Raw genomic sequence first — 13,189 nt, 5'->3', positions numbered from 1 at the left:
TATTAAAAATTATTAAATATCTAGGTATTATGAAGTAACCAGATACTAAAATATTAATCTGAGTTTGCCTCATGTAGAGAATCTAGAGGATAGATTTCAATCTGTTAATGAATAAGTCTTGTATTTTATTTAAAACTAGAGTCCCAGTGCATGAAATCATGCACAGGTGGGGTCTGGCTGGTCCAGCCCCAATCGGGGAAGATCGGAGCTGGGACAGTCAGGAGGAGGAGATGGCAGGAGTTGGCTGGCCTGCCTGCCCTGATCGGGCCCAATCGGGGCCAGCTGGGTGAAGGGGCTGTGGTCAATTGGCTGGCAGGCCCCACCCCCGATTGGGGTTGGGGGCGGATTGGGGGCATGGCCAGTCATGGGGAGGGGCTGTGGGCAGTGGGCCATCTGGCTCTGCCCCTGAATGGGGTGGGGGGTGCCAACTGGGGGCCAGCGGCCTGGGGAGGAGCCATGGGTGGTTGGCCAGCCGGCCTTGGCCCTGATTGGTGTGGGGGGCTGATCTTGGTAGGGCCAGGCAGAGAGAGTGGCTGCATTTCAATCGGGGTGGTGGGGGCTCATAGGGGGTAGGGCCAGACAGCCAATCTCCCACTGCGCCTCCCCCCAACTGGGCCCTCCCAGTATTGGGGTGGGGGATGCAATAAGGGGCAGGGCTGGCTGGGGGGGTGTTGGGGAGGTGGGGGTACTGATCAGGGTGGGAGAGTCCGGTAATGGGCAGTACTTATTAAAGGATACTTTTGAGAACATTAACTGGGAAGAATGGGAAAAGAGCAGGTTTGAGCAGAGGAATAAGTAAAGTTGCAATGCTGGCCAGGGATCAGCCTCAGCTAACCACATAGAGAGCTCTTGAGTCAATGGGGAAAAGAGGAGACATATGTACCTGATCAGGTCGGTTCACTGGCCACAATGGACGTCATAGCAACGCGTCATTATGGTCGTTACAGCGTTATGGTCGCTGGCTTTTAATATATATACTAGAGGCCTGGTGCACAAAAATTTGTGCACTGGCGGGGGGGGGGGGTGTCCTTCAGCCCCACTTGTGCCCTCTCACAGTCTGGAACCCCTCGGGAGATAACAACCAGCTGGCTTAGGCCCGCTCCCAGGTGGCAGAGGGAAGGCCCAATCCCTAGGTGCAGCCCCTGGTTGGGCTAAGAGCAGTGATGATTGGGGAGTTGGGGTGCGGCCCCCTGTCATGCACAGAGCAGGGTGGATCGGGAGGTCGTGATGCCACCCCCAGTCACGCTCAGGGTAGGGCCAATTGGGGGGTTGGGGCGCCGCCCCCTGTCACACTCAAGGCAGGGTTGATGGGGAGGCTGCAGCGCCACCCCCTGTCACGCACAGAGCAGGGCCAATCAGGGGGTTGGGGCACCGCTCCCTGTCACCCATAGAGCAGGGCCCATCAGGGGGGTTGGGGCTCCATACCCTGTCACACAAAGAGCAGGGCCGATCCGGGGGTTGGGACCTCCCCCCTGTCACGCACAGAGCAGAACCGATCAGGGGGTTGGGGAGCTCCCCCCTGTCATGAACAGAGTACGGCCGATAGGGGAGTTGGGGCACCGCCGCTTGTCACCCACAGAGCAGGGCTAATCAGGGGGTTGGGGCACTCCCCCCTGTCACGCACAGAGCAGGGCCCATGGGGCGGTTGAGGCGCCACACCCTGTCACACACTGAACAGGGCCGATCAGGGAGTTGGGGAGCTCCCCCATATCAGGCACAGAGCAGGGCCGATCAGGGGGTTGGGGCACCTTCCCCTGTCACAAACAGAGCAGGGCGGATAGGGAGGTTGTGGCCCCACCCCCTGTCACACACAGAGATGCAGGGTGATCAGGGGGTTTGGGCGCTGCCCCCTGTCATGCTGCTCCAGGGGCCAGGAGGCCTCATGGCTCCACTGATCCCAGTGCTGGGAGGCCTCGCAGCTCCACTTGACACCGGGACAGTGAGGCCTCATTGCTCAGCTGATCCCAGTGCTAGGAGGCATATTACCCTTTTACCATATAGGATAGAGGCCTGGTGCATGGGTGGGGGCTGGCTGGTTTGCCCTGAAGGGTGTCCTGGATCAGGGTGGGGGTCCTGCTTGGGTGCCTGGCCAGCCTGGATGAGGGCATGATGGCTGTTTGCAGCTGGTCACACCCCCTTCAGGTTGGAGGTCCCCACTGGGGTTGCCTGGCCAGTCTGAGTGAGGGGCTGAGGGCTGTTTTTAGGCTGGCAGGTGACTGAAGCTCCCAAACTCTACTTTTTTTCTTTTTTCTTTTTTTTTTTTATTCTGGGATTTATTTACCTTCTATAGCTGTCACTGGAACTGAGAGCCGGCTTTAGCTCTGAGTCTCAGCTCCAGCTCTGAGGCCTCGGCTGCTGAAAGCAGGTATCTGGGTTTTTTTGGGTTCTATAATTGAAACACTGTTGCAACTCGAGCTTGGCCGGCTGGCTGAAAGCATGGGGTTTGTTTAGCTTCTATAATTGCAACATAGTTGCTTAGAGTGCAAGCTCAGAGCCCAGCAGCAGCAGGCGGGGAACCTTGGCTTCCTCCTTCACTGGAGCAAGCAAGCCTCCTGTTCGCTTCAGCTGCCTGGCTGCCGGCCACCGTCTTGGTTGGCAGTTAATTTGCATATCACCGTGATTAGCCAATGGGAAGCGTGTCGGAGGTATGGTTAATTACCATGTTTATTTATTATTAGATAGGATATATATATATATATATATATATATATATATATATATCTTAAAAATGTTGAAAGGAAATTATATAAATGACACAGGCCAGTAAGCCAGGAATAGGGAAACTGAGATGGATAAACAGGAATTTGGAGTCATCTAGTAAGTCCTATCTTCCTTAAACTAAAGACACTTAAGAATGGATAATTTGCATGTTGCCAAAGGGAAGTGGCTTGAAGGATAAAATTGCATGTCATTTGCATTATAATCAAACTCATAACTGTGTCATTCTAGAGACAGTCACTGTTTTGTTACAATGCATTAAAAAAAGTTACATCTTCTGAGGGATCCATGGAAAGGACTGGCAGGGAAAATCAGGAGAAGGTCTTAAGCCAATTTGCTAGATTGTGTAGGTGTTCCCTACAGAATTTGGCAATTCTTAATGAGTGAATCATGGTAACACATTTCTTTGCATAAATTCAATAAGACTAGTTTCCAATGGTGGTTTTATTAACCGAATAATAAAACTGGAGTGTCATGTTTAAGAGTGTCATGTCTGGACTCTGGAGACTTGAAGCCAAAAGCAGTGCCTTGGAGAAAGCCTGGTATCTTGCTTGGTCACATGGTAGCCCTGATAATGGATGGCATTGGAGTATCTGTCCCATATCCATCCGGCCATCATGGGAGAGGGATGGGAGCAACAGGATGCACGAATTTCCTGCCCACTCCCTCATGTATGCTACGCTGTGACCAAGGAGTAGGGCGTGGGCCAAGGTGGAGCCACTGCAGGTACAGTTCTTGGTGAGAAATTTGCCTAACCCTGTAGATATTGCAGGCAGGCCTGATGGCAGCTGGATAGCTTGGCTTCTCTGCCCTGAGGGGCATATTGAGACTCAATCATGAGATTCCAGCAGAGATGGTCAATTCTTATTGTGTTTATGCAAATGATCAGACCAAATTGAAATTTGACTTAATGCAATAGATAAATTGGTCTTAATTTGGCTCTTTAATAAAAATAAGGGTGATTTTAGGGAGGAAAAATTACATTTTAATAGGGAATTATAATTAGAATTGAGATTATTTTTTCTTCTACCAGATCATTAGTCATAATTCTTGCTATTACAACTTTTGAGATTTTTCTAACACAGTTTGTCTCTACCAGGTTATAAGCCCTACTCATATTCAGGGAATACCACCTCTAGACATCTCCTTCCATGCCCAGGCCCCATCATCCTGTGACAGACAGCAAGGATCTCTTGGCTCTGAAAGAGAACCTCTGTCCCTCCTCAGCAAGGAAGTAGCTTAACCTTATAGCCCTTTTCCCTGGAAGAATTCAGAGCCAAGATCCCTGAGGGGATGTGGTAGGCAGTTATACAGACATAAGCAGAGCAAGGATGATGGGCCAACTGGAAAAGAAATGGAAGTTACCCTGAGATGTGCTTCTCACCATCCAACTGCTCTGAAGTTGGCAATGGGGGAACCTGTGTAGACTCGCTCTCCCTCTCCCTTCCTCTAAGAAAGCCAACAGGTTTTAGAACAGCTAATGGAGATAGGATCAATTAGTGTAAAAAGAAGAGGAGGGAATTTCTATGAAATGGACCTTTGTGATCCATCTCCAGCATGGTTGGCTTTTGATGGAAGCTGCTGAATTTCACCAGGGCAAACAGAATGTAGGAAGGGGATGTAGGAACAAAGAACTGTGGATGTGGGCTGGCATCATGGTGAAAACCCCTGAGGCATCTGCCTCAGGTAGACAAGGGGAGGTCGAGGCAGCTAGAAAGGCCTCAGCCCAATTTTTTAAAATGGCCTAATGGGAGACAGCAAGACCTAGGTGGCATATGAGGAAACAGGTGACTCCATAGGACTCAGCCAATGAGGAACTGGAGGAGGGACAAAATAAATAGGCTATGTTCACTGCCTCAGGTGTGCCTGTACAATGGGATAGACACCTGCTCCTGAGAACATATTAAAAGTCTTGTTTTAATCATACTTCTGTCTCCAAATCTGTTATTTGAATTTTAACAGGTGAGCATTTTCTCACAAGGACCATTATCCTATATAATAAAAGGGTAATATGCAAATTGACCCTAACAGCAGAAAGACTGGAAATGACTGGTCACTATGACACACACTGACCACCAGGGGACAGACGCTCAATGCAGGAGCTGCCCCCTGGTGGTCAGTGTGCTCCCACAGGGGGAGCTCTGCTCAGCCACAAGCCAGGCTGATGGCTGCCAGCACAGCGGTGGTGGCAGGAGCCTCTCCAGCCTCCGCAGAAGCACTAAGGATGTCCGACTGCAGCTTAGGCCTGCTCCCCACTGGCAAGTGGACATCCCCCGAGGGCTCCCAGGCTGCCAGAGGGATGTCTGACTGCCAGCTTAGGCCCAATCCCCTGGGGAGTGGGTCTAAGCCAGCAGGTGGACATCCTTCGAGGGGTCCCAGACTGAGAGAGGGCACAGGCTGGGCTGAGGGACCCCCCAAGTGCACAAATTTTTGTGCACCCCAGGGGGGAAAGAGGGTTCCCTCAGTCCAGCCTGTGCCCTGTCGCAGTCTGGGACCCCTCAGGAGATAACGCCCTGCTGGCTTAAGCCTGCTCCCAGGTGGCAGAGGGCAGGCCCAATCCCTAGGTGCAGCCCCTGGTCGGGCTCAGAGCAGGGCTGATTGGGGAGTTGGAGCGCCGCCCCCAGTCATGCACAGACCAGGACAGATTGGGAGGTTGCAATGCCACCCTCAGTCACGCTCAGGGTAGGGCCGATTGTGGGGTTGGGGCACCGCCCCCTGTCACCCTCAAGGCAGGGTCAATAGGGAGGTTGGGGCGCCACCCCCTGTCAAGCACAGAGCAGGGCCAATCAGGGGGTTGGGGCACTGGCCCCTGTCACGCCCAGAGCAGGGCCCATCAGGGGGGTTGGGGCTCCGTACCCTGTCACACACAGAACTGGGTTGATAAGGAGGTTGGGGAGCTCCACCCTGTCACGCACAGAGCAAGGTCGATCAGGGGGTTGGGGAGCTCTCCCCTGTCACACACAGAGCAGGGCCCATTAGGGGGTTGAGGAGCTCCCCCCTGTCACAGAGTAGGGCCGATAGGGGAGTTGGGGCACCACCCCCGTCACACACAGAGCAGGGCGGATCAGGGGGTTAGGGCGCCGCCCTCTATCACCCTCAGAGCAGGGCTTATCAGGGGGTTGGGGCGCTGCCACTGTCACACTCAGGGCAGGGCCGATGGGGAGGTTATGGCTCTACCCTATCACACACAGAGCAGGGCCCGCGGGGGGGAGGGGGTTGGGGCACCGCCCTCTATCACCCACAGAGCAGGGCCGATCAGGGGGTTGGGGCGCTGCCACTCTCACACTCAGGGCAGGGCCAATGGGCAGGTTATGGCTCTACCCTGTCACACACAGAGCAGGGCCCATGGGGGGGGGGGGCGGTTTGGGCACTGCGCCCTGTCACACTGATCCCAGTGCCAGGAGGCCTCTTGGCTCTGCTGATCCTGGTGCTGGGAGGCTTCGCAGCTCTGCTGATCCCGGTGCTGGGAGGCATATTACCCTTTTACTATATAGGATAGAGGCCTGGTGCATGGGTGGGGCTGGCTGGTTTGCCCTGAAGGGTGTCCTGGATCAGGGTGGGGGTCCCCACTGGGGTTCCTGGCCAGCCTGGATGAGGGGATGATGGCTGTTTGCAGCTGGTCACACACCCTTCAGGGTGGGGGTCCTCACTAGGGTGCCTGGCCAGCCTGGTTGAGGGGATGATGGCTGTTTGCAGCTGGTCACACACCCTTCAGGGTGGGGGTCCTCACTGGGGTGCCTGTCCAGTCTGGGTGAGGGGCTGAGGGCTGTTTTCAGACTGGCGGGTGACTGAAGCTCCCAACTGCTGCTTTTTTTCTTTTGTTTTTTATTCTGGGCCAGCTTTAGCTCTGGCTCCAGCTCTGAGGCCTCTGCTGCTGAAAGCAGGTATCTGGTTTGTTTGGGTTCTATAATCGAAACACTGTATCAATTCCAGCTCTGAGATCCCAGCCAGCTGAAAGCAGGTTTCTGGGGTTTTGTTTAGCTTCTATATTTGTTACAGTGTTTTAAACTCCAAGCTCAGAGGCCGGCAAGGCAGGCGGGGAACGTTGGAGTCCTCCATCACTGAAGCAAGCAAGCCTCATGTTCGCTTCCAGCTGCCTGGCTGCCGGCCGCCATCTTGGCTGGCAGTTAATTTGCGTATTGCCCTGATTAGCCAATGGGAAGGGTAGCAGTCGTACGCTAATTACCATGTTTCTTTTTTATTAGATAGGATATGTCTGAGCAGTAAAATATAATAAAAGCCATATGACTATACCTTTTATTTGTTTAAAATTTACGCTAAATGATAAATATAATAGCAGATGATTTGAAAATATAAGATCATTCTTTTTTTAAATATACTTTTATTCATTTCAGAGAGGAAAGGACATGGTTAGAGAGATAGAAACATCAATGATGAGAGAGAATCATTGATCGACTGCCTCCTGCATGCCCCTTACTGGGGATTTAGCCTGCAACCTAGGCATGCACCCTTAGCTGGAATTGAACCTGGGACCCTTCAGTCTGCAGGCTGATGCTCTATCCACTGAGCCAAACTGGCGAGGTCTACAAAATCCATCTTGACAAAACTGAATTGTGTGTATACTGCTGTAAGTAAGGTTATTTGAGAATATATAATTGGTAAGATATAAGATATGAATGGATAATAAAGTACTTGTAGCAAACTTTGAAGATGGTGGTAGAGTAGGTGGATCTTGCACTCACCTCCTTTCCCGATCAAAATAGAAATAAAACTAAGTTGGGAAACAATCACCCTGAATAAAAAACTGAACATTAGCTGAAGAGGAATCTTATGACTAAGGGTTTGCAGAAGAAGCCAAGAGGAGAATGCTAAATGGCAGAGAAACAAAAGGGGCTTGCCCTGCTTCCACAGGCAGTGGCTGAGGTGCTCAGCTGTGGGAGGTTTACACTGCGAGGTGTGGGACCTAAACTCCAGGCCAGGCTCCCCAACCCAGAGCACCAGAACCAGGAAGAGGTGCCAATATAGCACCCAGCTGTGAAAAAGCAGCAGGGTTTCTGTCCACCAAGGAGAGACCAAACGCTGGAGACACAAACACTCCCTTAAAGGGCCAACATGCAAAATTTTGTTTTTGCAGCCACTCTCTCAGGGCATCAGCAGAGAAAAGGTGATACAGATTAGAGTCATCTGAGTAGAGTCTGGGATTTGTGGCTCTGGGAAGAGATGTTGAGGGACAGTTGCGGCTATGTCTCCTGGAATCGGTAGAGGTGCCTTGTATAGTATGTGTCCTGTAAGGCCCAGTGGCACAGCCTCCCCAGTCACCTGAGCTGGGCACTCTAGGTGAACTCCTGAGTGGGCCGTGTGCACTGTCTTGCTATAGTTGAGCCTTGATTGCTATGAGCATCAGTAGGAGGAATTGAGACCCTCAGGCCAATTTTCTGTGAGAATCAGCTGTACCTACAGTGGAAGAGCTGCTGTGCGGAAGACAACACTATGGAGCAGGATTTGCTTCATTGGGGCTTTGGTGCTTTCCAAGTCCTCCCCTTGAGTGTGTTGAGTATGATCTACACTAATAAAAGAGAAAAATGGTAATTGGCGTATGACGATACCCTTTTCATTGGCTAATCAGGGCTATATGCAAATTAACTGCCAACTATGATTGGCAGTTAACTGCCAACAAGATGGCGGTTAATTTGCATATGTAGGCACAATGCAGGGAGGCGAAAGGGAAAGCAGGAAGAAGCCCCCTGCCACTGACAGTGATCGGAAACCCAGGGGGGAGCTAAGAGCTGGGGGGCAGGGCAAAGGTGGCCCTGGGGCTGCCTTTGCCCTGCCCCCCAGCCATGATCGGAGAATCAGGTACCTTTTCCGCCCTGGCCAGTGATAGCAGGAAGTAGGGGTGGAGCCAGCGATGGGAGCTGGGCACGGTCGAAGCTGGCAGTCCCGGGAGCTAGGGGTCCCTTGCCTGGGCCTAAAGCAGAGCCCACGATCGCGGGGCCACTGCAGCTGCGGGTCCCCGCTGCCCGAGCCGGACACCTCAGCCAGAGGCGTTAGGCCTGGGCAGGGGCGGAGCCTGCAACTGCGGGGAGCTGGGGGTCCCCTGCCCAGGCCTGACACCTCTGCCAGAGGCCTCAGGCCTGGTCAAGGGGCCGATCCGGTGATTGGTGATCGGAGGGTGATGAGGGTCAACTCCTCTGGCCGAGGCATCAGGCCTGGGTGGGGGGCTGAGCCGGGGTTTGGGGGGATATGATGGTCCCCTTGCCCAGGCCTGAAGCCTGGGTCAGAGGTGTCAGGCTTGGGCGGGGAGTGGAGCAAGCGATCAGAGGGAGATGGGGGTCCCCTGCCCAGGCATGATTCCTGGGCCAGAGGCCTCAGGCCTGGGCGGGGGCCAGAGCCAGTGATCGGGGGGAGATGGGGGTCCCTTGTCCAAGCCTGACACCTCTGTCAGAGGCGTCAGGCCTGGGCAAGGGGCCGATCCTGCGATTGGAGGGTGATGGGGGTCAACGCCTGAGGGCTCCCAGTATGTGAGAGGGGGCAGGCTGGGCTGAGGGACACTCCCCCCACACACACACACCCAGTGCAAGAAATTCGTGCACCGGGCCCCTAGTAGAGTTATAATCTGGTGTGGTCTGAAGCTGTCCACCAGGGCCTGGTGTTTCCCAAGAGGTTCAAAGTCAGCCATTGCTTGTGACCTGCCTGGGGCCACCTGGCACAAGCTGCTGAGTGATTTGTAGATGGCTGCTACTTGTTTTGGGCTTGGAGATGCCCAGGAGTGGCCAAATTATGAACCAAGGTAGGCTGCTGCTAGTGCTGGTCCTGGGGCCATTTATCAAGAGGTATAGGGCATGCTGAGTCCAGCTGCTATTTGTTTGAGAGATTTTAGGAAAGCCTGAAGTCTGTGCCAGGAAAGGCCATCTATATGGAAAAACCACTGCAAATATCTTGGGTGGGGCAAGATCTCAGGAAATCAATAGGGTGGGGAAAATGGTGTGGGACAGGTTGATGGAGACTCAATTATGGTGCCTTCCAGTCAGCTCTGTGGCAGGGGCGCGGTCTCAGCACTTTTGTCTAGGACAGTGGTCGGCAAACTCATTAGTCAACAGAGCCAAATATCAACAGTACAATGATTGAAATTTCTTTTGAGAGCCAAATTTTTTAAACTTAAACTATATAGGTAGGTACATTGTTATTAACTTAATTAAGGTACTCCTAAGGCTTAGGAAGAGCCACAGTCAAGGGGCCAAAGAGCCGCATGTGGCTCGCGAGCCACAGTTTGCTGACCACGGGTCTAGGAGAAAGCTGCCCCTGAGTTTTTGCCCTGATGTCAGACAATTTAGTTCTTCTTCGTATGTCTTAGGATTCTTTCAAGCTGCTGCCCCAATGCTGAAACTCAGAGGGAGTGAATCTGAGTATGTCCAGTACAAAGTTACAGGGACTTCTCTATCTGGCACTGGAATCCTGGCTGAGGAGTCTGATGTGTGGTAGCTGGGTCATCTTGCGCCTCAGGGGAGCACCTCCACAGCCAAGATATCCCTCCCAATTAAAAGCATGGCACTTGTGGCAATTAGACGAGCCCATTCTGTGCCTCCATCCTCCTCTTAGTCTCAATGTGCCTTCTTCTTTAATTCTCTAGTTGTAGGACTTCCATTCGGTCAGATTTCAGGCAGTTCTGAATTATGATTGTTCTGTATTTTAGTTGTACTTTTGTTGTGGTTGTGGGTGGTGGTGAATACCAGCATTTACCTATGCCATGATCTTGGTTCCTCCTTCTTTTTATTTCTTATTCCTTTTATTTTTTTGCCTTTAACTTTTCTCATTCTTTTTTTTTCCTTTTAATTTTTATTGGAATGCACCTGCACAATAGCTTGCATGCCATAGACAATGTTGTGCCTCACAGTCAGCCAGCCTGAGGGTCGATCACACTCATGAATGAATCAACAGCATTCAAGCCTGAATTATACCAGTAGGGCCCACATAACCCACACAAAGGACATTCCCAGAACAACCAGCTCAAAATATCAAGGTGACCACACCACTGGGTACTACAAGATATCTACTACATAAGGCTGCCTCCCCAAAGCCTAGAAGTTATAGTAGGTCCACATAATACATAAAGTCAAATACAAAGAGATAGCCTAAATGTGGACACAAAGAAACAGACCCCAAATGAAAGAATAGAAGTAATCCCCAGAAAACCAAGTACATGAAATCTATCAGATAGAGTTCAAAGTAATTTTTATTAAGATGCCCTAGAAACCTAGTGAGAATTACAGCAGCATGAAAAAGGACATAGAAACCATGAAAAATAACCAGACAGAAGTGGAGAATACCACATGTAACATCAAGAATACAATGAATGGAATGAAGCAGAAGAACAAATCAGAGATTTGGAAGACAAGGTAGAAAATAAACACCCACTCAGAGCAGCAAAAAGAAAAAAGAATTGCCCTCACCCCCTTGGTGTCTGTGTCCATGGCATGAATGGGAGTGGGGTGGAGGGGCAATGGGGGGACAAGGACACATATGTAATACCTTAATCAATAAAGAAAAAAAGAAAATATAAAAAGAATTGAAAAGAATCAGGATAATTTAAGAGAACTTTGGGACAACATGCAGCATAACAACATTCACATAATAGGGGTACCAGAAGGAGGAGAGAGGGGGGAGAGAGGGGGAGAGAGGGAGAGAGAGAGAGAGAGAGAGAGAGAGAGAGAGAGAGAGAGAGAGAGAACCTATTTGCAGAAATAGTGATATGAAACTTCCTAACCTCATGAAGGAAAAAGGCACACAAATCAAGGAGATGCAAAGTCTCTCAATCAAGATAAACTCTAAAAGGCCCACACCAAAACACATCATAATTAAAATGTCAAAGGTTAAATACATAGAGAGAATCTTAAAAGCAGAAAGAGAAAAGTAGTTTATTATGTACATTAGAGTTTCCATAAGACTGTCAGCTGATCTCATAACAGAAACATTTAAGGGCATAAAGGAATGGCATAAAATATTCAGAGTAATGAAAAGAAAGAACCTACAACAAGAATATTTTACCCAGAAAGGCTATAGTTTAAAATTGAAGGATAAATAAGAGCTTTTTAGGCAAGAAAAAGCTAAAGAAGTTTCTTTCCACTAAACCAGTATCACAAAAAATGTTAAAGGGACTGCTTTAAGAAATAGAAGAGACCAGGCTGGTGTTTCTCAGCTTTTTGGAGTATGATTTATACATCAGAAGGTGGCAAGTTAAATTCCTTGTTGGGGCACATACCCAAATTGTGGGATCAATCACTAGTCATGGTGTGTGCAGAAGGCAACTGGTTGATATTTTTCTCTGACATCCATCTCTCTCTCTCTCTTCCTCTTTCTCTCTTTCTCTCCCCCTTACTCTCTCGCAAATCATTTTTTTTAAAGTAGAAGGAAAAAGAGTTAAAAGAATAAAATGGCAATAAATATATACCTATGAATAATCACTTTAACTATAAATGGCTTAAATGCTCCAATCAAAAGACATAGGATAGTTGTCTGGATAAGAAAGCAAGGCCAATAGATATGCATTATACAAGAGACCTACCTCAGAACAAAAGATACACACAGTCTAAAAGAAAAGAGATGGATAAAGATATTTAATGCAAAAGGAAATTTTAAAAAGCTGGGGTAGCAATATTTACATATGGCAAAATAGACTTTAAAAAGGCTATAATAAGACACAAAGAAGGTTCATATTTAATGATAAAAGGAGTAACCAACAAGAGGATATAAGCCTGATAAACATTTATGCACCCAACATATGAATACCTAAACATGTAAAGCAAATATCTATGGAGATAAAGGGAGAGATTGACAGTAATACAGTCATAGAAAAGTGTAACACCCAGTTGACATCAATGGACAGATCTTCTAGACAAATAATCAAGTAGTAAATGGTGGACTTAAATAACACACTAGATCATATGGATTTAATTTATATCTTCAGAGCATTTCACCCCTAAGCATCAAAACATACATTATTTTCAAGTACATATGGAATACTTTCTAGGATAGACCACATGTTAGGACACAAAATAAATTACAATAAGTTTAAGAAAATTGAAATCATATCAAGCATCTTCTGTGACCATAATGGTATGATGCTAGAAATCATCCACCGGGTGGAGGGAAAGGAACCTGAAAAACACACAAGGTCATGGAGGCTAAATAACATGATACTGAACAATGAATATGTTAAGAATGAGATCAAGGAAGAAAGCAAAGGTTACCTTGAAATAAATATAAATGAGAATACCACAACCCCAAATCTATGGGACACATCAAAAACAGTCCTAAGAGGGAAAGTCATAGCATTACATGCCTAAGTCAGGAAACAAGAAAAAAAATCAACTAAACAAACTAACATTACATTTAAAGGAACTGGAAAAAAATGAACAAAACACAAAGTGAGTAGAAAGAAGGAAATTATAAAGATCAGAGCAGAAATAAACAACAGAGAGTCTAAAAAACCAAAACCCACAATACAAAAGTT

Source organism: Myotis daubentonii, chromosome X, assembly GCF_963259705.1.
Source record: "Myotis daubentonii chromosome X, mMyoDau2.1, whole genome shotgun sequence".
NCBI lineage: Eukaryota > Metazoa > Chordata > Mammalia > Chiroptera > Vespertilionidae > Myotis > Myotis daubentonii.
The sequence above is the reverse complement of the archived record's forward strand: the minus strand, read 5'-3'. Positions refer to the sequence as shown.